Below are 23,574 nucleotides of genomic sequence, written 5' to 3' on the forward strand. Positions count from 1 at the left end.
ATAGTCTTTTTTCTTATTTTCACTTGCCTCCTCTCTTCAGACACATTACAATGTGGACATTTTTCCTTTTAAAAAACATTTAATGAATGTCTGCTAGGTAACAGACAGCTATGTGACAGATACTCTGCTAGAACTACACCAGTGAGTAAGGCAGAGTCATCTCTTTGGAAAACATGGGAAAACATATATTAAGCAAATGATCCCACAAAGTTTTGTAAAATTACATGAGAGAAAAGTCCTGGAAGCAATAAGTGTGTGAAATAAGGGAGGCTTATCAGAACATAATAGTCTAACTGGCCTAAAATTACCTGATATGATCTTGAATTCTCTTTGCAGATTTCAAGTTCACAATCACTTTTCAGAGTACACAGGTGTATTTTGTTCATAAAATTATTAATCAGTCATCTACTTTTATTGCCATATCTTTCTTCCTCTTTCTGTCCATGTATTATTAGTAGCCCTACATTATTATATTCAGTGATTTCCAGCATTTACCCATATAGTAAATTATCTTGGAATTACTATGTAACCATATGTGAAAATTACCCCACAAGAAGGAAAGCCAGTTATTAGGCCAGGCCTCCATTCTTTAGGTAGCAGCCTGATTGACAAGTGAATATTTACATGGCCAGTCTAACTTACTGCATGGTGATGAATACCTATATTGCATTCTTCTCTTCTCCTTTGTGCCTATGTTGTCTAGCCTGTTTTAATTGACTCTTGAGACCAAAATTCTACCACTCTTGGCAGCAACCTAGAGTCATAGAGCCAAGTGATAGTGTCATTGAACTTGAACAATTAAAAAAACAACAACAAACTCCTGATTCCTGCTGGCTCTTCCTCACAGAGCTGAAATCTTCTTTCCCACTTCCCATCCCCTTTGTTTGGAATTAACACAAGTGTTCAGATGCAACCCCTTACTTGTTGCTCATAAATTGGCCTTTCTAAAATTCTTTCGACTTCCTGGGGATATTTTTTTCATCATTTCTTCATTTACACCTCTCATAAGCATGTCATGACAGTCAAATATGTAAGCAAGTGGCAGAATACCAAGTGGACTAGTGACAGCAGGGGGTTAGAGGTGGGGATTGAGATCTCAAATTAATGTTTTCCATTATTTCATTCTAGTTTTTCATAGGTTAGGAAACCATCTTGTGTTTCACAGGGTGGTTCTTCAGAGATCAATTAGTCCCAACTTGTCAATTTAAGGATGTGAAAACCGAAGTCCAGAGAAGTTGTAGGACTTGTTGAGAATCACACAGCGAATAAGTTTATCCTTCTTAGGCTTATTCATCTAGTCTCCAAGTTGAGAAAATTGAAATCATTCATTATTGGGTCACCTTTCAGCTCTGAAAATCTGATTCTGAACTCTACAGCAGACTCTCCAGATCCCAAGGGAACAAAGCACCACCAAATGGCACACACAGTCATCAGCCATGTGGAATTATTTTTGTGTCTACCATTTGTCTTTTTATGAATGTGTCCCTTGCAAAGGACTGGTTTTTTTAATTAATTGAATTAATTGAATTTTTCTGAGCTAAATCTTTTAGCTCATCCCTCCCTTAACAACAAAGAAGAGAAAAAAGTCCTTGTCTCCAACATCAAGTTGTTCTGGAAACCACAGTATCAAAACCCAGTAAACCCACACTTCGCCAGTGTTTGTATAATTTCACCAATAGAACCCAGGTAGTTTATGTATATTGTAAAGTTGAAGGGATCTTTGTTGGAAGGTTTGCTTAACTTCCCTCCATTTTTTCCCTGTTTCGGATTTTGGTGGAGCAGCAAGTCTTAGAACGGCTGCCAGTAGAACACAAAGGAGACAAATGATTTTGCCCACAGTCTAAACCATTAATGTCTCAAGTTTTCCTCAAAACTGATTTCCTCTCTTTCAGACTTATATAGTTGGATATATTCTTATACTCTTTATGTCTTTTAGAAGCCTCAAATGGAATAGATAGATTTATTTTCTTCAACTATTAATGAAGTAATAAAAACTGATGTTCTTCACCATTTATTGTACATTTCCCCCCTTAGCCATATAGAGAAATTATATATATATATCCAAATATTTCATTAATAGTGAATTACAGAGTGTAGTTTTCTCCTAATAGATCACTATCTCCAAAAATTTAATTTTTTTTTTGCTTTTTGCATCTTATTTCATTAATCCTATTATAGACTGTTTAGGGTTATTTACTTAGATTATCTTTTAAAATAAATTTTTCTACAGTCATATGGTTTTCTCGCAGGACTTTTAAGGGAAAGCCTTGCTATAGTCAGCATTCTCTGGTCTCTATGTAACAGAAGAAGTTCTGAATGAGTCAGGGTCTAACTGAGGAAATTTTTTTCCTCTAGAGCTATATAATTCTACTTCAAGACATTGTGATTATACTTCAAGAGCTTCATGGTTAGTTTATTATTATCTATAAAGGGGTTGTATTTATTTTTTACTTCAGAGCCTGGAATGGTTTCCTTTTTAAAATATATGAATTTTTTTTCATTTGTACTCCTAGATCAACCATTTTTCTTGTATCCTACAGTAGTTCTTCTTATTTTTTTGTGATGAAAAAATTTTATTATGTCATTCTTATTTACTTATCTTGGCACTTTCTTATACTTGAACTCTGTAGTTTTCAGCATCCCTTGTTTATTACTATAGTTGTTCAGTTTACTAAATTCTCAGTAAACAAGCTTACTTTCACATGCAGTGAGATTTAAAAAGATACTGCTGTTTTTTAACATTTTTTTCCCTATACTTTGGAACTACTTGTTATGCTAACCTAAAAGGGTAGCATATAATTTAGTGATGAAGAACTTTGGAATTAGACTAGCAATCAGATTCCAATTCAGAGATTTACTAGCTGGGTAACCTTTGGCAAGTTACACTTTAAATTCTCTCAATGAGTCAGCTATTCATCTGTAAAATGGTGGTAATAAGAGCTAGTTATTAAAATCAAAATCAAAGATTAAGTAAAATAATGTTGGAAAGTATTTGGCTGGTATGTGGCACAGAAGTAAGAGTTGGGTAATGATTTTGGTTGTTTGTTATTATTAACCAGTAACCTAAGCCCAGTAGGAAATTGTCACTAGTTTTGTCAATTATTCAAGAACTAGCATGTGATTTCCCCTTAATAGCAGTGATGTTAAACTTATGTATATTAAAATATGTTCAAAGTGGCATCAGATATATCTTGAGTGCAAACATATATATGGAAACTATATCTATAGTTGCTTCCATTGAAATGTATAAACAAATTTTTGTACTCACAAAATTGCACTTATTTTTAGGGCACGGGTGTCAACAGCCACCTCTTCAAAGAAATTATTTCTTTTGATCCATTTAGTAACTTGATCCCAGCTGCATAAAAATAGACTTGCAGTATTTCATTTTTCTACAGACTGCTGATGGCTGCATTCCATAACTTACGAAATCTGTCAAAAGGAAGCCTCTGAAACTCAAAAGCTTTTACAAAAACTTGTTGCATTTGCTAGCATTCAAGCTGGAATTATTTGCAATTCACAAAAAAAGGATTTTAAAAACATTGCCTCAAAATATTGAATATAATTCTTGACTCTACATTAGATATTGATGGTTACAGTTTTCATAACATAAAGGTTACTATGTAATCAGTAATTACATAGTTTTATGATGATTTTAATATTTTCTCTTCGGTCATATGAGGTCAATAACTCAAAGAGAATATTCCTGGGAGAACCATGTGTATATGAGTGTTGCAGTTAATAATAGTAGCCTCAGCAAAAGCTGTTATTTACATAAGTGACTGCTTTGACCATTTGGCAAAATCTCTCCAATTCTTTTTTTTTTTTTTTTGTCTTTTTAGGGCCACACCTGCAACATATGGAGGTTCCCAGGCTAGGGATCGAATCAAAGCTGTAGCTGCTGGCCTATGCCGCAGCCACAGCAACACAAGATCTGCACCACATTTGGGACCTACACCACAGTTTACAGCAATGCAGTATCCTTAATCCACTGAGCGAGGCCAGGGATTGAACCTGCAACCTCATGGCTCCTAGTTAGATTCGTTTCCGCTGTGCCATGACGGGAATTCCATCTCCAATTCTTATATTCATGTCTGTGTGTTAATTTATGGAGGTTGGAAGATCTGTGTGAGATTTTGGTGCTTTATTATTACAATTTAACTTTCATCAGAGAATGTATCAATCACAAATAAAGACAAGAGGTATGTAAAGAGAATGCAAATGAAGCTTCCACCTAGTTCTAACAATTATGTAACAGACTAATACTGTTTTATCTGTATTTTCCATTTTCTCCTCTTCCATTTTCTCCCTGTGACTGGACTGTTTTAAAGCAACTCCAGGACATTGCCTTATTCACATGTAAACACTTCAATATGAATTTTTAAAACATATGGACGAAAACAGAAAAACTATGACCACAGCAATGTTGGTACAATTTTGATTATGATATTATAGCCATTGCCTAGCCACATTTTGAATACCATCCTTCAAGGACTGTCTACTCCCCCAGGTTTCTCAGAGAACAACACAAAATGTGTGCCTAAATTATTTCAATGGAGAACTCTCTGGAAAATGTAAATAAAGCATCCAGCATGGACTTGAGGCCTAAGTGAAATCTCTCTCACAAATTTGAATCTTTATCACTGTCATTCTTAGATCTTTCTGCAAGTGAGAGTGTGGGGGCTAGGGAAGGAATGAGTTCACTTAGCCATTGACTTCCAGGAGGTAGAAGAGGAATATCAACAATTTCTAGCCTGACCTCAGAGCCTTCATCTACCTAGAACTGAAGTAAAAAACAAAAAAACAAAAAAACAAACAAAACCCTTTGACCTAACTCTTCCTCAAAGTATGCTGTAGCTCTCCAGGAACCAGGATCTTGAGAATCTACCATAAGGGAGAATGTATATTCCCAAGTCTTATTTACTACCCAAGAGTATATACATTCATACTACAGTATTAAAACGTTACGTGGGGAATGATTAGAAATTTGGTTAATTGGGTCAGTGTAGTATAGTAGTTCCCAAACTGTGTTTCAGGCAACACTGGTGTTGTAGGACACTAATAGGTATCTTTAAAAAGGGAGGGTCTGGAGCCTGAAACAGGTAACCAGCAGTGGGGGTCATGAAGAAGCCGATGTAGTGGTGGATGTTGGTGAAATGTATTTAGCTGTCGGTCTTTTGTCTTCACTGAACACTTATTAGGATTAGTGTTTCTTCTTAGTCTTTGGGGAATTTTGATATAGAAAATCAGAATCGAAATGGGGAAAGAGACTGAATTTTTCATTTTGTACCTTTAGTAGATTTAAATTATTTGTATGATTGTTACTGCATTATTGAGTTTGAACTGTGAGTATACATTGCAAGGAAGTGTTTTATTGTGGGTGTATGGTTTTTTTTTTTTGATGTTTTTGGAAGATTAAATCAAATAAACTTGCTAATTTTTCTGACACTTGAGATGGAAAAGCTTTATATTCTAAGTCAATCTTGCTCTACTCATTTTATAAATCTAAGGTTTCTGACTCAACTTGTGGAAGAAAATGCTAGATTTTTTATATAATGTAATGTTTTTCCTTTGGAAATGTTTCTCCTTTGGAAATGTCAAATATTTTATTTCTTGAACACCATTACTATTAAATTTGGAAATGTAACTGTATATAGATTTGGGTGTGAATGGCCAAGTTCATGCCTCTTGCTTTGTTGTGTTTCAGGTGAGAAACTTCTGGAAAAGTCATTAAGCCTTCATCTTCCTGGTTAGACAGTAAAATGCTATGATCCTCCAGAAAAATAAAAGGAAGGAAGGAAGAAAGAAAGGCAAAATAGTTTAATCATAGACTAATCAGGTCACAAGTGGGACACTGCTTTCAGTTTTTGGTTTGTTAAAGAATATTGGCAAACTGAAATGTGTTCCTTCCTGCTCTAAGTGTCTATGAATCTAGAATGGCAACTTAGAGGCTGTCCTGATCGGAGAAGCGTAGTTTCTAGGGAATATAACTTTCAAAATCAAATAGTTGAAAGACATTCTCAGTAAGCAAAAATGACTTTGCTTTTTGTGGCTCCAAAAAGCAGTACTTGGACCTTTGTGAGAAAATGTAGAAAGAAAAGTGTACAGAGATATGCATCCCAGTCTAGTGTTAAGAGCTTTGAACCATGCTAATATCAGAAGTGGTAAGTTATTATCTGAAGAGCCCACGTAGTGATTTCGTGATATATCCACCCGAAATATTACCTAAGGATACTATAGATTCTAAGTTTGCATTACATGACCTGAAATTCTATTTTTCTTTAGTTCTACTACTATTTTATGAATAACAGTTCCAACAGTAACTATCCCAACTACATTGAGGAACATTTTGAGAGTCTAATAAAATTATGGATCCTGTCTCCATAAAAATGTGCAGATGCACGACAATTTGTTCACAATTTTGAAGAGTTTCGGTCCCCTTGAAGCTTATTCATACAGGAAAAGAATACTATCTGTAATTTAATTAACTTTGCAATTCTGAGTAAATCACTTAACCCATTTAGGCCACAAAATCCTCATAATTAAGATGTCATGATTAGAGATTTTTAATGTAGATAGATCTTTCCACTCACATAGATATAGATATAGATATATTTGATGTTCGGTTTGAAAGCAATTCTTGAATATAAGGCCCATCCTCAGTAGGAGAAAATAAAGTGGAAAGCAGAGATCTTTTCACAATTTGAAAAATTGAATCCCAGAGAATAGAGGCAATAAAGCCTCATTTCCCTGTGGTTTTGGACATAAACATGTTCTCAAGTCTTGATTTCCAATTTTAACTTTTGTCTATTTGTAATAATAAAACAAGAGCACAGAAGGTTTGTGTGGGAGTTAAACCTGAGTGAAAGATGAGGAAATGCCTTTTGTAATAAAAGACAATTGGAAGGCATGGGTGACTGGGTGAGTCTGTTTTGCAGCTCATTAGCATTGCCCTTAATTGGCAGAGATCATTGCTGAGGTTATCCATAGGAAGTAATTATGCATACATACATATAAAAACATATATGTGCATATAAAAATGGAAACAATTTCCTTTAAATCAATTTTTAGAAGGAGAAATAGAGATCAACATTTCCTTATTATTACAGCATAGATTTGATTTGTGCTGGCTCCCCTTGATGGGGTCTATCTTCAGTTTACAGAAGACTGTTTTTAGGAATCTCAAAAAAAACTGTAGGGGGTATTTCTCAGTGTTAGTAAGAGTAATATAAAGGAATTAAGTAGAAGAGATTAAGTTGAAACTTTATTAACACCCTTGAATTCCAGTCCATCAAAGTAAAGGAGTTTTTTTAACATCCCCATCTATCCCTCCCAACCATAAACTCATCTTTTTCCTTGTCCTCCTCCTTCACCTTTCTCTTTTTCCTTCTCATCATAAACAATTATTTATGGTGCATTCTAGGAAGTGCCTAGTGCTATAGAAAAAATTTAAAAGGAGATACAAAGAACCATCTGGGCAAGACATCAACCCTCCAGCCATTTACTGTCTAGTGGCTGACAGAGGACACACTGAGCAAATCGGCATTTCTTTGTTTCTCATAAATACATATGGACATGCCAGGCAGCATTATCTTAACAGCAGTACCAGACATTTACAAGCACCTGCTCTGTGCAAGGCCTTAGGCTGGCAAATATTTATAACACTAGTGTTGTCCAGTCTCTTGTTCCGAATGCAGATTCCTGAGTACATTGTCAGATAAAAAGTAAGCCCCAGGTTAAGCACAATTTTAAATCATGATTCTACGAGGATATGCTTAAGTAGTTGACTGACTGCATTTTGAAAGAAACGGCTGCTTATAAAATGGAGAATCAGAGAAACGTGAGGCCTGGACCCTACCTTAATGTGGCTGCAATATAGCTGGAGAGACAATCTGTGTATACGGAGATGAAAAACTACGTGGTAGCTAAAATCGTGACAAAACCATGGCTAAAACTAAGGGAAAGGTAGAAATTGAATAGATTCTTCAACAAATAGAATAAATACCTTTTACCAGAGATATGTTTATCTTATTAACCATAGCCATTATTCATTTTAGACCTTTCTTATCGTCTTTTATTTGCATTTTCTAATTGGCTCAGTTCATACAGCCTCCTTTTCATTGTGATTTTGTGACCCACCCCCCTCACACCAACACTAGGATATTAAGATTTTGACTGGTCTGTGTACTTTAAGGAAACATCAGAACTCACAGGAATGGGTAGGAGGGAATGCTGGTCCCCACTTCTGGTAGCAGCCTGTGGGAGTTGTTGCTCAATGGTTATTTCAGTATCACCTACTATAGAAATGCCAGTTTACTTCAGATATGGGAGTGTTTGAGGCCATAGGGAATGTTGTGGAGGGGAATTATAGCCATAAATCATAATAAACATCACAAACCAGCTACCTTTTCAGATTAAACGTATGTAAGGAGGCTGTGCATCAATTCTACCAGAATACAAAAGATAAGTAACATAATGCTATCTAATTGATTTGAGTCTGTGTATTTGAATTTGTGTATAGAATTTGGTAACTTCCATGATATCTATCCTGGTGATTTGGAAAGAAGCAAATTCAAGTCTGATTTGAGCACTGATAAAACTCTTTATGCTTATGATCAAATAGAGTGCCCATAATAAACTTAAGAGTTGACAGTTTGGGTGGTACAGTCTAATTACAGCAAAGCCCAATGGAAAATACATAGAATATACATAATATAAAATAATATCATATGTGTGCTATTTTATTTCATATGTGTCCTCATAACCTATTGTCTGCTATTGCAATGATTTCTTCGCTACCCACCTTTTTCTCAGAACATTCTGATCTTGGCCTTTTATATTCCCAATTAAGTCTCCTCTCTTTCCCTGTTTTAGACTGTTTATTTTTAGGCTTCCTAACTGGTGGCCATACATTCTCATTTTCTCAATGTTAGAATCATTTTATTTGCTTTACATGAGTTATGGTACATCCCTTCTGAACCCCTTCCTAAAGAAAATGGAGTATATTTCCCTGGAGCTACAGACATGTGATTGAAAATATATAAGCTAATAAATGTCTACTTTCCTGTGGATAGTTACCCAGCTCCCCAAGAAAGTACTTGGGGTTGAGTTACCTGCCTAGCCAGGGTACAGCCATATACATCAGAGGGTAGGCTTTATGCTTCCTGCAACTCCTGTGTAGGAATCTGCTTCTAGTTTCCTTGGCTGACATTTAGACCTAAAGCCCTCTTTATTATTTCTCACAAGCTTGCTTATTTCTTTTTCTAAGGAAATATCCATAGGCAAGACCCAGGACAGGGGAATCAATTGGAAATGACCTTGTGGAAATGCAGATTACTTCCAGATCCTCACTTTCTAGATGGTTCTTTCTGCACTCTTCACTTCATTTATTTTGGTGTTAAAATCTGCTTCTTTGTTAATCTGTTTCCACCTCTTGACTCTTCCTCTAGCTACAAAGCCTATAAAGCATACCTCTGGATCATCTAGTTGTTTTCCTGTTCGTCAATGTAGCTTTCAAAATAAGAAACCCAGCATGTCAAACCATACTCCAGATGTGTCTTATGTAAAGTGGGGAAAATGAACTGAATACTAGAATTCAGTTCATGCAGTTTTTCTGACAGTTGCGTGAAACTGTTTTCTGTGATTACGTTTTTGTTCAGTGAAAAACTTTTACCCTAAGAAGTACAGAATCAGGTCTCCCTCATCCTGTGCCTATGCTATTGATTTTCTCAAAGCTACATGCAAAATTTTATATTTATGCATGTTAATTTTTCTTGCTCTGAAACATACGGGAGTTTGATGAAGAAGATGCCCTGCCAGTTGAAAATGTGTTTTATGAGTTCTACAATAATGTAAACAATATACATTCCTCTGTGGACCTTCTGGATTCTTCCTAGATAAATTTTATTTACATCTGCATGAATAGCATGTGCACAGAAGAAAGAACAAAGTCCAGCTTTACATTTTTATCTGGGACTTTGAAGACTGTAGGAAGCAATAACAAAGACATTCTTTGGTAGGTTATATAACTATTGATCTTAAGTCACAGTGGTTTTCTGGCTGTCCAAGTCAACAACTTGTTGCTCCCATGCATTTAATCATGGTGTGGTGTCCAAGAGTTAGGGCAATTGAAACTCTTTAGTCAGACAGGTAATTGCATGTGTAGATCAAAGTTAATAGTGGTCTTCCAGAATGATAGAATATTAAATGCAAGGGAATTGTTTGGATCAATATTTGTTCCTTAAAACCTTCATAAGTGTCATTTGCCAAATAGGTAGTAAGCACCTGGTCAATAAGTATGTCTGAATTGTGCACATTGCTGCTTTGGAACCCTTTGAGTATGAAATTGTATTAGCTGAGGTAAGAATACTCATTCAGCTCCAAATCAGTTCCATCCCTAGGGCAGTTTCTGTAAGTTGCAAGGTACATATCATCCTTTCAAGGACTTCAAGAGAGGACTGCAATCAACCCAGTTCAAGATAAGGAGGCAAGGAGTTCCCGTCTGACTAGGAACCATGAGGTTGCGGGTTCCATTCCTGACCTTGCTCAGTGGGTTAAGGATCCGGCATTGCCATGAGCTGTGGTGTGGGTCGCAGACGCGGCTTGGATCCTGCGTTGCTGTGGCTCTGGCGTAGGCCAGTGGCTACAGCTCCGATTCGATCCCTAGCCTGGGAATCTCTATATGCCATGGAAGTGGCCCTAGAAAAGGCAAAAAGACAAAAAAAAAAAAAAAAGATAAGGAGGCAATAAGCCCAAGGACTCGTTTTCCCAATTCTTTCTTTCTGGATGAGCTCAAGGCCTGGCATGGGTCTTGCTGTAGAGTAGGTGCTCAATAAACATTTGTTAGGTAAATAAATAAATTGATATTTTAATGAATAAATGGACGCATAAATGTATATCAGCTGTGCCTACTCACACTTATTTGTATTTCCTGGGAAGATGAGTTTGTCTTTTTTTGTCCTGGGAAGAGAGTGTGTCTTTTTCAGGCTCTAACCCTTGTCTCTAGAAAATGGGATTTCCTCTTCATTTTTCCTGGCATGCTCTGGGAAGACAAACAAAGAGCACTTTCCTTCAGGTCCATAACATTCTTTCATCAAAGGTATTTTCTGTTTTTCAGGGGCCTTGCCTTATTTCCCAATTATTATTTTTTATTTTTATTTTATTTTATTTTGCTTTTTAGGGCCACGCATACAGCATATGGAGGTTCCCAGGCTAGGGGTCCAATAGGAGCTACAGCTGCTGGCCTACACCACAGCCACAGCAATGCAGGATCTGAGCTGCATCTGTGACTTACACCACAGCTCAGAAAAATGCCAGATCCTTAATTCACTGAGCAAGGCCAGGGATAGAACCTGAAACCTCATGGTTCCTAGTTGGATTCATTTCTGCTATGCCCTGACAGAAACTCCCCAATTATTATCTCCTTTTTTTAGTTTATTTTTATTTATCTATTTTTTAATTATTCAGTGGATTTTATTACATTTATAGTTGTACAACAATCTTCATAACCAAATTTTATAGCATTTCCATCTCAAACCCTCAGTGCATTCCCCCACCCCCAATCTGTCTCATTTAGAAACCATAAGTTTCTCAAAGTCTGTGCATCAGTCGGTATCTATTCTGTAAAGAAGTTCATTGTGTCCTTTTTTTAGATTCCACATGTAAGTAATAGCATTTGATGTTGGTGTCTCATTGTCTGACTGACTTCACTTAGCATGATAATTACTAGGTCCATCCATGTTGCTGCATATGTCATTATTTCTTTCCTTTTAATGGTTGAGTAATATTCCATTGTGTATAGGTACCACATCTTCTTTATCCATTCCTCTATCGATGGACATTTAGGTTGTTTCCATGTCTTGGCTATTGTGTAGAGTGCTGCAATGAACATTGGAGTACATGTGTCTTTTCTAGTCATAGTTTTCTCTGGATGGATGCCCAGAGTGGGATTGCTGGATCAAATGGTAATTCTATTTTTAGTTTTCTGAGGAATCTCCATACTGTTTTCCACAGTGGTGGCACCAGTTTACATTCCCGCCAACAGTGTAATAGGGTTCCTCTTTCTCCACACCCTCTCTAGCATTTATTGTTTATAGACTTTTTGATGAGCCATTCTGGCTGGTGTAAGGTGGTACCTCATAGTGATTTGCATTTCTCTAATAGTGAGTGCTGTTGAACATCTTTCCATGTGCTTTTTGGCCATCTCTATGTCTTCTTTGGAGAATTATCTGTGTAGATCTTCTGACCATTTTTTTTTATCTTTTATTTATGTGTATATTTTTTTCTACTGTACAGCATGCTGACTCAGTTACACTTACATATATACATTCTTTTTTCTCATATTGCATGTTCCATCACAAGTGACTAGACAGAGTTCCCAGTACTACACAGCAGTATTCCATTGTTAATCCAACCCAAAGGCAACATTCTGCATCTGTTTACCCCAAGTTCCCAGTCCCTCCCAGTCCCTCCCCTTCCATCTTGGCAACCACAAGTCAAATCAATGAAACTAGAGCACACCCTCACACTGTGTACCAAAATAATCTCAAAAACTTAAATATAAGACAAGACACCATCAAACTCCTGGAAGAGAACATAGGCAAAACATTCTCTGACATCAGCCTTACAAATGTTTTCTCAGGTCAGTCTCCCAAAGCAACAGAAATAAAAGCGAAAATAAACCAATGGGACCTAATCAAACTGACAAGCTTTTGCACAGCAAAGGAAACCAAAAAGAAGACAAAAAGACAACTTATAGAATGGGAGAAAATAGTTTCAAATGATGTAACCGACAAGGGCCTAATCTCTATAATATACAACCAAATTATACAACTCAACAGCAAAAAAGCCAACAACCCAGTTGAAAAATGTGCAAAAGACCTGAATAAACATTTTTACCCACTTATTGATGGGGTTGTTTGTTTGTTTGTTTTTGTATTGAGATGCAGAACGTGTTTATAAATTTTGAAGATTAATCCCTTGTCCCAATTGTTATTTTTAATGAGCTCCCTGTATTAAAGCAATTACCTTAACTTTCTAAAATGCATGTGGTTCTGGAGTTCCCACTGTGGTGCAGTTGGGTTGAGTGTTCAACTGGGGTGACTTGGGTTGCTGAGGAGGTGCAGGTTCAATCCCTGGCCTGGCCTAGTAGGTTGAGGGATCTGGCATTGCCACAGCTGTGGCTCATATTCAGTCCCTGGTTCGGGAACTTCCATGTGCCACAGGTGCGGCCATAAAAGAATAGAATAGAGTAGAGTAGAGTAGAGTAGAGAGTAGAGTAGAGTAGAGTAGAATAGAATAGAATAGAGTAGAGTAGAGTAGAGTAGAGTAGAATAGAATGCATGTGATTTTGGAGGAATTCAAAGCATATTCTGACATTAAAATCACAATTCTGGACAATGTGTTACTAACTTTCCATTAGAATATTTCTCTTCCCCAGAGCTCAGGATGGCTAACTTACTCACCTAAGTAATCATCTTTCCCAGAAATTAGTTATATATTAGGCATGTATTTAGCTTCCAAAATCTGATAATCTGATATACATTGGATTAAATAGAGGATTATTTGTTTTTCAAATTTAGTAAGAAGCTCAGAGGTAGGCGATTTAGGACCAGTGTAAATCTAGTAGGAAAATGTCACATATTTAGGCTGCTTCCATCTTCTTGCTTCTCCATCTTTAGAGTATGATTGTAATCTCATGATCTCAGAATGGGTGTCTCCCATGGACAGTGATTCTGCATTCTGGACAAGAAGAATAAGGTTTGGGACAGAAAGGTTGAAGGGACCATGCTATCCAAATATGTCTTTCTTTAGAAAAAAAAAATACAAAAACTTTTCCCAAGGACTTGCATTTACATTTTCTAAGGATTAACTGGGTCACAAAGGCCCTCTGACTATGGGAGATTAAGGGAAAGCACATGTTTTTAGTGGAGCATATTGCCATTCTATGTACTTTATTCTTCTCTCCAAAAAACAATTGGGTCAATTTGCCTGGAAGAAGGCAGGGTAGATATCGAGTACAAATTAGAAATAGTTGCTTCAGTTGCCTTTCTAGACCGATAACTTGCTCTATAATCCCAGGACTGCACTGCCCCTTAAAAACTACAGTGACTACAGTCACTGATTTTTAAAAGGAATCTTGGTATTCCTCTATGGATACTGCCTAGTAAGTCATGGGAATCTATTGGATTCTATAACTATTTAGAATCAAGTCTAAATAAGATCTAAGATCTAAGTCTTACTACAAATCATACAATTTTTATACTATTTTTTAATCTGGGAAATTGTAATGTATTTTCATTCCTTGACCTGTTAGCAATCCAATTTTGGATTTTTTTTCTTTAATTTCCAGTCCTAGAAACCCAGTGGATTCAAACTTCATTTGCCCAACTAACCTGTTTTTAATTGTTCTATTATTGGATTGAGCATTTTACACTGGGTAAAAATAATATCATTCCTTGCTCCAAATTTTACTTACCTCAGCCATACTGAACTAAGATTCTTTGATTGAAATAGTCCAGTTTTATTCTATTGGGTTATAGATCTGTACTCTAATAATTTGGCTTCTATGTATAGTCCCTTAGTCCCTTTAATTTTCACAAATAATTCCCATGTTTATACAATAGATTATTCCACCAAAATTAGAAAATATTACCTCAGTTATATATAAAACAAGAAATATCTATGTTAATATGTTTGTTTTCTTTCTCTTAATGTTGCTGTAGGCTGTTGAGTTAAAAAATGCCTCAGCATCACTATTTTGACAAACTGGGGGGGAAAAAAAGGACAATTAAAATAAAAACAATAGCTCCATCCACCAATCAGCCACAGTACCTCAGATGTCTGTTAAGAATATGAAGCATAGGATTTTAGGCAAGCCAGATAACTGAGGAATAAGTTGAAATAAATTATAAGGTTTTGTCACAGCCCGAATATGTAATATGTAGCTATGTATGAGTCTTTTTCTTAATTATCTGACATAGCATTCTTCAGCATAGAAAATGTGCAACTTCCCTAAACATGATTCATATAAGCAATAAACCTTTTAAAAAATGGGCTGTGAAAACATGCTTATGATTCCCCTTCCCCACATTTTATACATGTAACTATTATTCTCCTTTATTATTTAAGAGTATGTTTTACTCTTTCCTGAATATAAATGCATTTTAGATTAAGATTTTCATGTGATATTCCAGAACACAGTTTCATGCTACAAATTTTCTCAAATCTGAAGGTAATGCTAACTGATGGCAGTGGTTAATATTGTTGTGAACCTAAAAAGGAAAGCAATCGTTTGCTGAAATTTACATAGTTTTCAATTTTCTAATGCTGGCAAATGTGAGCTGCTTCAAAATAAAAATCACCTATATTTTTCCTAAAGAAAGAAAAGAAAAAAGTCTCACATATCATTTCAGAGTCTTCCTTGTTAAGCTAGTTAGCTTGTGTAGTAGTTTAGTTTTTTTATTTATTTTTTTTTTAATTGTTAATGCTGTGTAAAGTTTTGCTCAAAGCTGTAAACTTGCAAAGAAGGGCTTTTAAAAATCTCTTCTAGTTCATTTGAAAATAATATACAATGCAATCATCAGGTATGCATTTAAAAAATCACCAGATATGCTTTGTTTTAATAACTATCATGTGTTAAATATTGAAGACTACACCATATGCCTAATGAAAGCTTCATTAGGCAGACATTAGTAGATTAATTCTACTCAATGGGTGGTTTATTTTATTTAGAAGGCAGTAAGGTAAGTTCATTAGTTTGTAGACGTAATGTTTTCTACTGTACCTCACTGCAACTAAGAACAATTCCACAGAGGTCTACGGATCTACTAACACCTGTCAAGATAAACACACAGGTCTCTGGGGGAATCATCTCTGCAATAGAACAGAGAAAACCTGAGGAAAGTAATTCTTTCATGAGAGAAAAATAAGACAGTTTTTTTTTTTTTAATGATTAATGACTTTTGGAAGTGCCTCTCGTAGGTCATATATTTTTATACAAGTATCAAAAAATATATTCTGTCTTTTAAGAACTGTTTTGGAGTGTATGCTACTCATTTTGAAGTAAATATTCTAAGAGATTTGAACTATATAGAATGATCATTCAATGTGAATTGAGCCACTGGAAGTTTTTCTGACACCTATAGCTAAGTCTCTCATCCATCCCAGAACACGTATATTAGATGATAAATTCTATAGTGATGTTATTTGAATGGTTATAGTTAAAATGGTGTCAATATTTCCATTATAAAACCCTATTTTCAAGGATTTATAAGTCAGCTATATATGTTTGCTCTGCAATTCAACTTGGCAGCAAGCGTCTTTGCTTGGTGGTATTTTTTTTTTTCTCCTTTTACACAGCATGGGAAAGAGAGACATCTGTTTATAATATGAGTAGGAAAATATGACAATGAATTCCCTTATTCTTCATCACAATTTATTTAGCATTCAAATCAAAGTTCAGCCTAAACTTCTTATATATTTTAGGCAGTAAAACAGCTAACCAAAACCTTGCAATGATAAAATGAAGAGGATTTATTTCCTTTGTTTGCTGGTTTGGGTTATTTTAAACTCCTAAATATGGAGATAGACTTAACCAGTTATTTTGATACTTTATTCATTCAGCACAATAATAATATGAATATACTATTACATACCATGGGCATTTTTTAAAGGTTTCTGTGATAGTCTGTACTTGAGAAAGTGGGAAATAACTGGCAGAGTTCAGAAATATTCACAACAATTTGGTAGAATGAATGGGGTATTAACAGAGGTAGGAAGGAGGGGGGAAAAATCATTTTTATAAAGGGAATAGCATGGGAAGTGGCACAAAAGTGAAAAAATGCAGTGTGTTTAGGGAAGAGAAGTTCATGTAGTTGGAGCCTAGGATGTTTGTGGGGGAAGTGGTAGAAGCTGAGATTAAGATAAGATAGTAGAGGTGGGATGGAGGCAAATTTGAAGGGCATAACATGCCATGATAAGGAACTTTGATTTACCTGGAAACCAGATCTTTGTATTGAGATAGTCACACTAACTTAACTGTAGTACGAACATCAAAATATCACTCTTGACAAAATGTGTAATCTAATATATTTGTCCTGAATTGGAGGGGATTAGATTATGAATCCCAGATAAACCTATTTAGAGATTCAATTCAAATTGCATAATTAAATTCCTTTCAGTGAATTCAAATGGCAACATATGCTGCAGAACATAGATTCGTAAAGATAGATTGAATTGGTTTATGTTCTAAGTGTTCCATCATTCAGGAAATTGAACTCACGGTATGGGCCTGATGTCTGGTTCTTGATTTGAATATCTGTATTTACTAGGGAATTTGCAAATTATGTCTCAGTTTTTCTGTCACCCTAGCTTGCTATATAGTTGTCCTTCCAACTTTACTTCCATTCTCAGCAATCCCATGTTTCCTTCTTCTGCAGCGATGCATATGCATGATAGACTGTGTGGGAGAATGCAGCCAGACAGATCCCAGGTTGTCACTTTTTGTCACTAATCTTTCCTGTAGCTGAAGCTGGTCAAACTGAAGACTTGATATGCCAGGACCTGAAGGGGACTTTTTTCTTTCTCTACTTTTCTTTTTTAAATGGTGCCTATTTTGATGGCCAGTATTAGATTTTATATGGAAACAAGCACTCTCACCTGCATAAGGTCATGTGGCTAAGACATTAGTAACATCAGAATTGAACCCTAATGTAATACCCTCTGTCCTGTAGAAGCTCTGTCCTGCCTCTAGCCATTGGCCAGGCTCACTGAAGAAGAGCTCAAATTCAAAAGACGGGAAGGAAAAGAAAACAGATTTTTTTCTAAGTGGAATAAAAGGAATTTATAGTTACATGGTGTGAAAAGAGAACATGTACGTTTATATGGTAGACATCTTGAAGTCTTTTAAAAAATGCTTTAAAGGAGAGATCTGGGAACAGCACTACTGTCTATGTTTAGGGTACACAGCCAGCAAGCTGAGGTCACTGGTAAGGAGCTTAATTAGAAAGCTGTCCCTGTGTTGGTTAATAAAACCTGTGTTAAAGACTTTGACATTCAGACAGAACAGTGGTTCTGAAAATCTAGTTCCCTTGGGCCAGCGGTATGAGCATTACCTGGGAACTTGTTAAAAATGCAAATTATCAGGTCCCTCTATAGATCAAGAGAATCAAAAGCAAAGCAGTCTGGGATTTATCAAGCCATTCTAGTGATTGATTCTCAGGCACACTAGAACACCACACATTTACAGAAACAGAGACTGAACTAAGAAATTATCGGGGAGGTGGTCTAACTTGATTGGGAAGAGATTGAAATAGGGCTAAACTAAAAATCATATTGCAACTCATTATCATTATGTCTTTAGCCACTATCTTAAATATGTACACATGAATAAATGACAGTAACATATTTAGAGCTTAAAATATTTTAGGGCCTATTCCAGTTCCATTACACAGTGTTATAATCATCTTACAGATGAGGAAACTGGGGCAAGGGTCCATTAAACCCAGTGTCACATGACTAATAATGACCGAATCAGATTCAAACTTATAATCTGGCACTCAAGCCACATGTTCTCCCTCTACATTATGAACACATTAAAATCAAATGACCTGAGCCTAGGGAGAGTTTGTCAGCAACACAAGTTTGTTTAAGTAACTATACAAAGAACAGAAGATGACGGTGATGAAAAGGTAGCATATGATTGGTTGGTGTCAAAGCAATGCCCACAACGCTTAAAGATGCAGTCAATAATGAAACTTACATGACCCTGCATTGGTGCTCAGGCAACAGATTTTATGTAGGATATCATAAATGAAATTTTTATTAAAAAGGACAAGAGAAAAGAGCGACTAAAATGCTCTAGTCCTAAACACAACTAAATGTGACTGAATAAATCTATTCATGTTTCACAAATCAGATGCAAGCTTTAATTTATTTTGAGTAAACTGGGCATCATGTTGACTCATGTTGGGTTCCTACTACCACCCTCATTTGTTATGTCAATGAGGAGGTTCTAGGTAATAGGTACTTTGACCGAGTTTGCCATCTATGTTGACTGGATCATGGGTGGCAAGAGATGAAAGTGCTCTTCCAGATAAACAAGTCATAAATATATCTGAATTTTGGTTAACATTATTAATTCTGTGAGCCTTAAGTTTATCCTCTGAAGAGGTTGCACAAAATCTACGGGGATGCTTTTAGCCTTGACATGTTTGCTTTCTTTTTCTTTCTTTCCTCTCTCCCTGCCCCCTCCCTCCTTGTTTCTTTGTTAGTTTCTTTCGTTCCTTCCTTTATCCTTTGTTTCTTTCTTCTTCCTTCTTTCATTATTCTTTCTTTCCTTTCTTTCTTTCTCTTTCCATTCATCCCTCCCTCACTCCCCTCCCCCTCCTTCCTTTCTTCTTTCCTGCCTTTTTCCTCAGTGTCCTTACTCTCTGATCTATTATGTTTTCTCAGAACACCTTTAAGGACCTGAAATAACCCAGAAAGATAACATGATCAGAGGTTTGTCTTTACACCTTCACAGACAGCATCCTCTCCTGAATCTCTCTTTCTTTATTCTCCCTCAATCCCAACTCAGAGATGCAAGTAGATGGATCTGTGGGGTCTCTTTATCTTTTTCTTTGTGCTGACATCACTAGAAATGAAAAATGCAAGGCTGACACTCTCATTTTTAATTTTTAAAAGATTGGTGCTGCCTGTGCGTTTTAATATACTTCCTCTCTGCCATTGTTAGTGTCTTCTGTTCTATTTAAATAGCTTAATACTGAGCTGTAACAACTTCCAATTAAGTTTTAAGAAAAACATGAAAAGGTTGAAAGTGTCTGCTTGACAAGTATCCTATTTCTTGAGACAAAGGGTTGAATTTAGGAATACATTAAAAAAAAAAATAGCTTGAAATGGCCTGTCCTTATCCATGGCTGTGCACACGTCCCCTTCCATTCACTCTTTTTTCTCCTTCCATTTCTTTTGTTTTGTCCCCTCAGCTTTCAAATTCATCTCCCACTTTTTAACACTGTTTGCTGATGCTGGCTACCTGTCTTGTTGTTCATTATAAAGCATCAGCTGTGAATGCATCTAGAACAACTTCCTGTGCACAACTGTTAGATTTTCTGGTAGATCTTGGTACTACAGTTGTCAGAGGCAGGTAAGGTAAACTACTCTTCCAGTTGTTCTCACAGGGTATAGTAGATTTAAGATGCAGACCAATTTCTGATACACAGACATTTATTAATAAATATGTACAAAATCTGGCAGCCTGTTCTGAAGCTTGATGAAGTTTCAACTCTTGGTTCGTTTGGGTCCCAGAAAAATGTCTTGAAAGTACGTTGTTTTTGGAGCAATTATGGCAGTATTTCTGTGGCAGCATCCACATCATCATCTGGCAGAATTAGGTGATTAACGTTTGTTAGGGATCAATGATAGCATCCACTTCATGTGGTTATGTGATGATTAAATGAGCAAGTACATTTACACCTCTCAGAGTTATGACAGTTACAAATCTGTTAGTTCTTATTATTACTAATATTATGGCACCATTCCTTACAATAAAGGGTGAACCTCCTCTTAGCTTAACATACTCTATTCAAATAAAGGCAAAGCATGTTTATAAAAATTTTGGCCAGTCAACTTATCTTGACTGTTAATAATTTCATCAAAGAGAACCCATTCCTCACTTCCATTAACCAATTAATAAGCCATTTATGTCACTGACAAGAACCGGTTTCCAACATACATTATGATTAATGAGCAAAGACACGTCATGTATTGGAGATGATGATAACTCAAGACTTTTAGAAGTGACCTCTGGAGTTCCCATCATAGCTCAGTGGTTAACGAATCCAACTAGGAATCATGAGGTTGCAGGTTTGATCCCTGGCCTCACCCAGTGGGTTAAGGATCTGGCGTTGTCCTGAGCTGTGGTGTAGGTTGCAGACACGGCTCGGATCCTGTGTTGCCGTGGCTCTGGCCTAGGCCAGTGGCTACAGCTCGGATTAGACCCCTAGCTTGGGAACCTCCATGTGCCATGGGTGTGGCCTTAGAAAAGACAAAAAAAAAAAAAAAAAAAAAAAAAAGAAGAAGAAGTGACCTCTAACTTCAATTCTGGCTAAGACATTGGAGCATACATTCCTGGCGAAGGCAACTGGTTCTCCTGAAACAGAGCAACACTAACACACATTTCTATCACATTATCCAAGCTGAAATATTTAAGAGGAAATTACAGTCAGTTGAGCTCCATTGTCTCCTCCAACAAATTTTTTACTCACCTAAGAACAATTCGTCAGTGCTGCCTCAGTTTCCTGTAGATAATGTACTTCAAACCACAAGGACTGACCAGCTGATGAGACATGAAGAATATGCACAAGCTTTTTTTGCTTCATCCAGATTAGTCCTGAGTTTGCTCACCAGACTTTTCTCCACCTATAAACAGAGACTTGCTCCTTGTTCCACCAAATTACAACCATTTATAACAAATATTGCAGCCTGAGTATCACATAATACACCCCAGAACCTCTTAGGTATTGCAAAGGTGCCCTAGACATCTGCCTGAAAACACTACAGCTATGATTTTTTTTCTTTCGAGGCAGCTGTAAATATTTCATCTTTAGCCCTTGGGACTCCAGTAACACTGAGCTTTCTGGCCTATCCTTTCCTTTACCCTACCTTCATCTACCAAGGCCTGAGACAATATAAGACAGTTGGGGGTGGGGGGCTTTTCTTCCTTGAATGCTCTTTGAAACATTCATCAGAACCTTCTACATTCACTCTATTCCTGTGGCTTTAATTTATACAAATCATTCCCTAAAGTCCCAGCTCTATCTTTCCCTATAAATTCAAGAAGTAACAAATACAGTCAATCCTTATTATTCATGGGTATGACTTCACCTCCTCACTAAAATTTGCAACCCCCAAATCAATACCCATGGCACTAAGGTGGTTATTAACAGACATGCCCAGAGTGGCAAAATATGTGAGTCCCAGCATCCACATTTCCAGCCGAGGTCAAACAAGGCAATACTCTGCCTTCTTCTTTCAGTTCATACTGTAAACAAGTTTCCTTTGTGCAGTCTATTTAGTACCACGTTTTTCACATTTTTGTGCCTTTTTGTGTGTGTGATGTTGCTGTTGAACACAATCCGTAAACATAGTGCTGAAGTGCTATTTAATATTCCTGAGCCCAAGAAGGCCATGGTATTGCTTATGGAGAAAATAAGTATGTTAGATAATTTCAGTTAGGCTTAAGTTATGGTGATGTTGACTATGAGTTCAGGGTTAATGAATTGACTATTCAATAAGAGTTTTTCAACAGAAAACAAACATACAATAATGTTATATATTGATCTGTTGATGAAAATGTTGTGACCAGAGGCTTGGAGGATCCTAACCCATAGGAACAATGGTTCTGAATTCCCTAATTCAGTATTCATAGTGGCTTTATAGACCACAACTTCTGCAAATAATGGCAGTGGACTGTGTGCATTAAGAGACCAACTTACATTTCACTATGCCAGGCACTAGAGGGAGTACAGATGAAGATTTGACTCTTCTCCCCTTCAGGATCTACCATCTAGTTAGGAAGGGAAGGACAGATCAACACCATAGACGAGGGTATCAGAGAACAGTACAATGCTCTACGTGCCTGTAGATGGAAGGGAACTGAAGGAATGGTGTAGGCTGATCAGCTTGAGTATGTTAGACCTATGTGGAAGGAGAGACAGACTGCCTTCCCTGTGAGGATCATTTGACAATCTAAAGCACTTTCACATTAAATATTGCATTATATTCTTCCTGCCCCATGGGATTGTTAGAAAAGACAGGGACATGACTATTTTATAAAGGAAGCCACAGAGTCTTGGGGAGAGGCTAAGTAACTAATGTGACACAACCAGGAAATGACAGTTTCAAGAATGCAGCCCAGGTTTCCCACCTCTTCATCCAGTGATTTTTTTTTTCCCCCTTTTGAAGCTTACTGGATATTAGCTTACTGGATATTTTAAAGATGAATATTCACAACCCTTCACTAATGAATTAAATATACATGCTAAAAATTTTTTTAAAAAAATGAAGAGGAAATGGCCTGGGGATAAAAGTGGGAACAGGACAGGGGAAAGTACTGGATTTGGGTTCTGTTGCCTTTGAGCAGCTGTGAGAAGTGGGGAGACATGGTGTATTTAAGTAGATAAAAGCACCTTCTCTAGCATGGCTAAGCTGTTTCAGTTAGTGAACTACTGAGTTATTTTTAGTAAAATAAACCTTTGGGGAGAAGGTGAGATGTTGGATTGCTGCAAATTTGATTTAGTGGCCCCTGGACACTGGCAACATAGTGACATCAGAGGCTGAGAGTTGCTTCTTTGAATGAACTAGGCAGCAGTATATGTCTAAATGATCACTTGGGTGAGTAGCCAATTTGAATTAAATCCTCCTAGAACTATTTTTCTTTTCTTTGCAGTACATGACTTTATATTTGTTGATAGAAGGGATTATATAGACAGTGTGAGGAGCTTGTGAGAAGTAGTGCCTATTCAGAGTTGTTTTCCTTTGTCTTTAAATATGAATAAAACAAAAAATGTCCAGCCA

At 36.5% G+C, this 23,574-nt stretch overlaps 1 protein-coding gene and 1 long non-coding RNA gene across 51 annotated transcripts in view; both read left to right on the forward strand.

Annotated features, from left to right (window-relative positions):
• NRXN1 (neurexin 1) overlaps positions 1 to 23,574 on the forward strand; it is a 1,114,648-nt gene that overhangs the window by 664,962 nt on the left and 426,112 nt on the right. The window lies entirely within an intron of this gene.
• LOC146404812 (uncharacterized) lies at positions 5,350 to 15,358 on the forward strand. The gene is made up of 2 exons (XR_014841976.1): positions 5,350 to 10,499; positions 11,373 to 15,358. It is a non-coding gene; the product is annotated as an uncharacterized LOC146404812 (long non-coding RNA).

The sequence above is a fragment of the Sus scrofa genome, chromosome 3 (assembly GCF_054392235.1).
Source record: "Sus scrofa isolate SSC_HxYL_T2T_F1_AM1 chromosome 3, Sscrofa_HxYL_maternal_Yorkshire_Landrace_v2.0, whole genome shotgun sequence".
NCBI lineage: Eukaryota > Metazoa > Chordata > Mammalia > Artiodactyla > Suidae > Sus > Sus scrofa.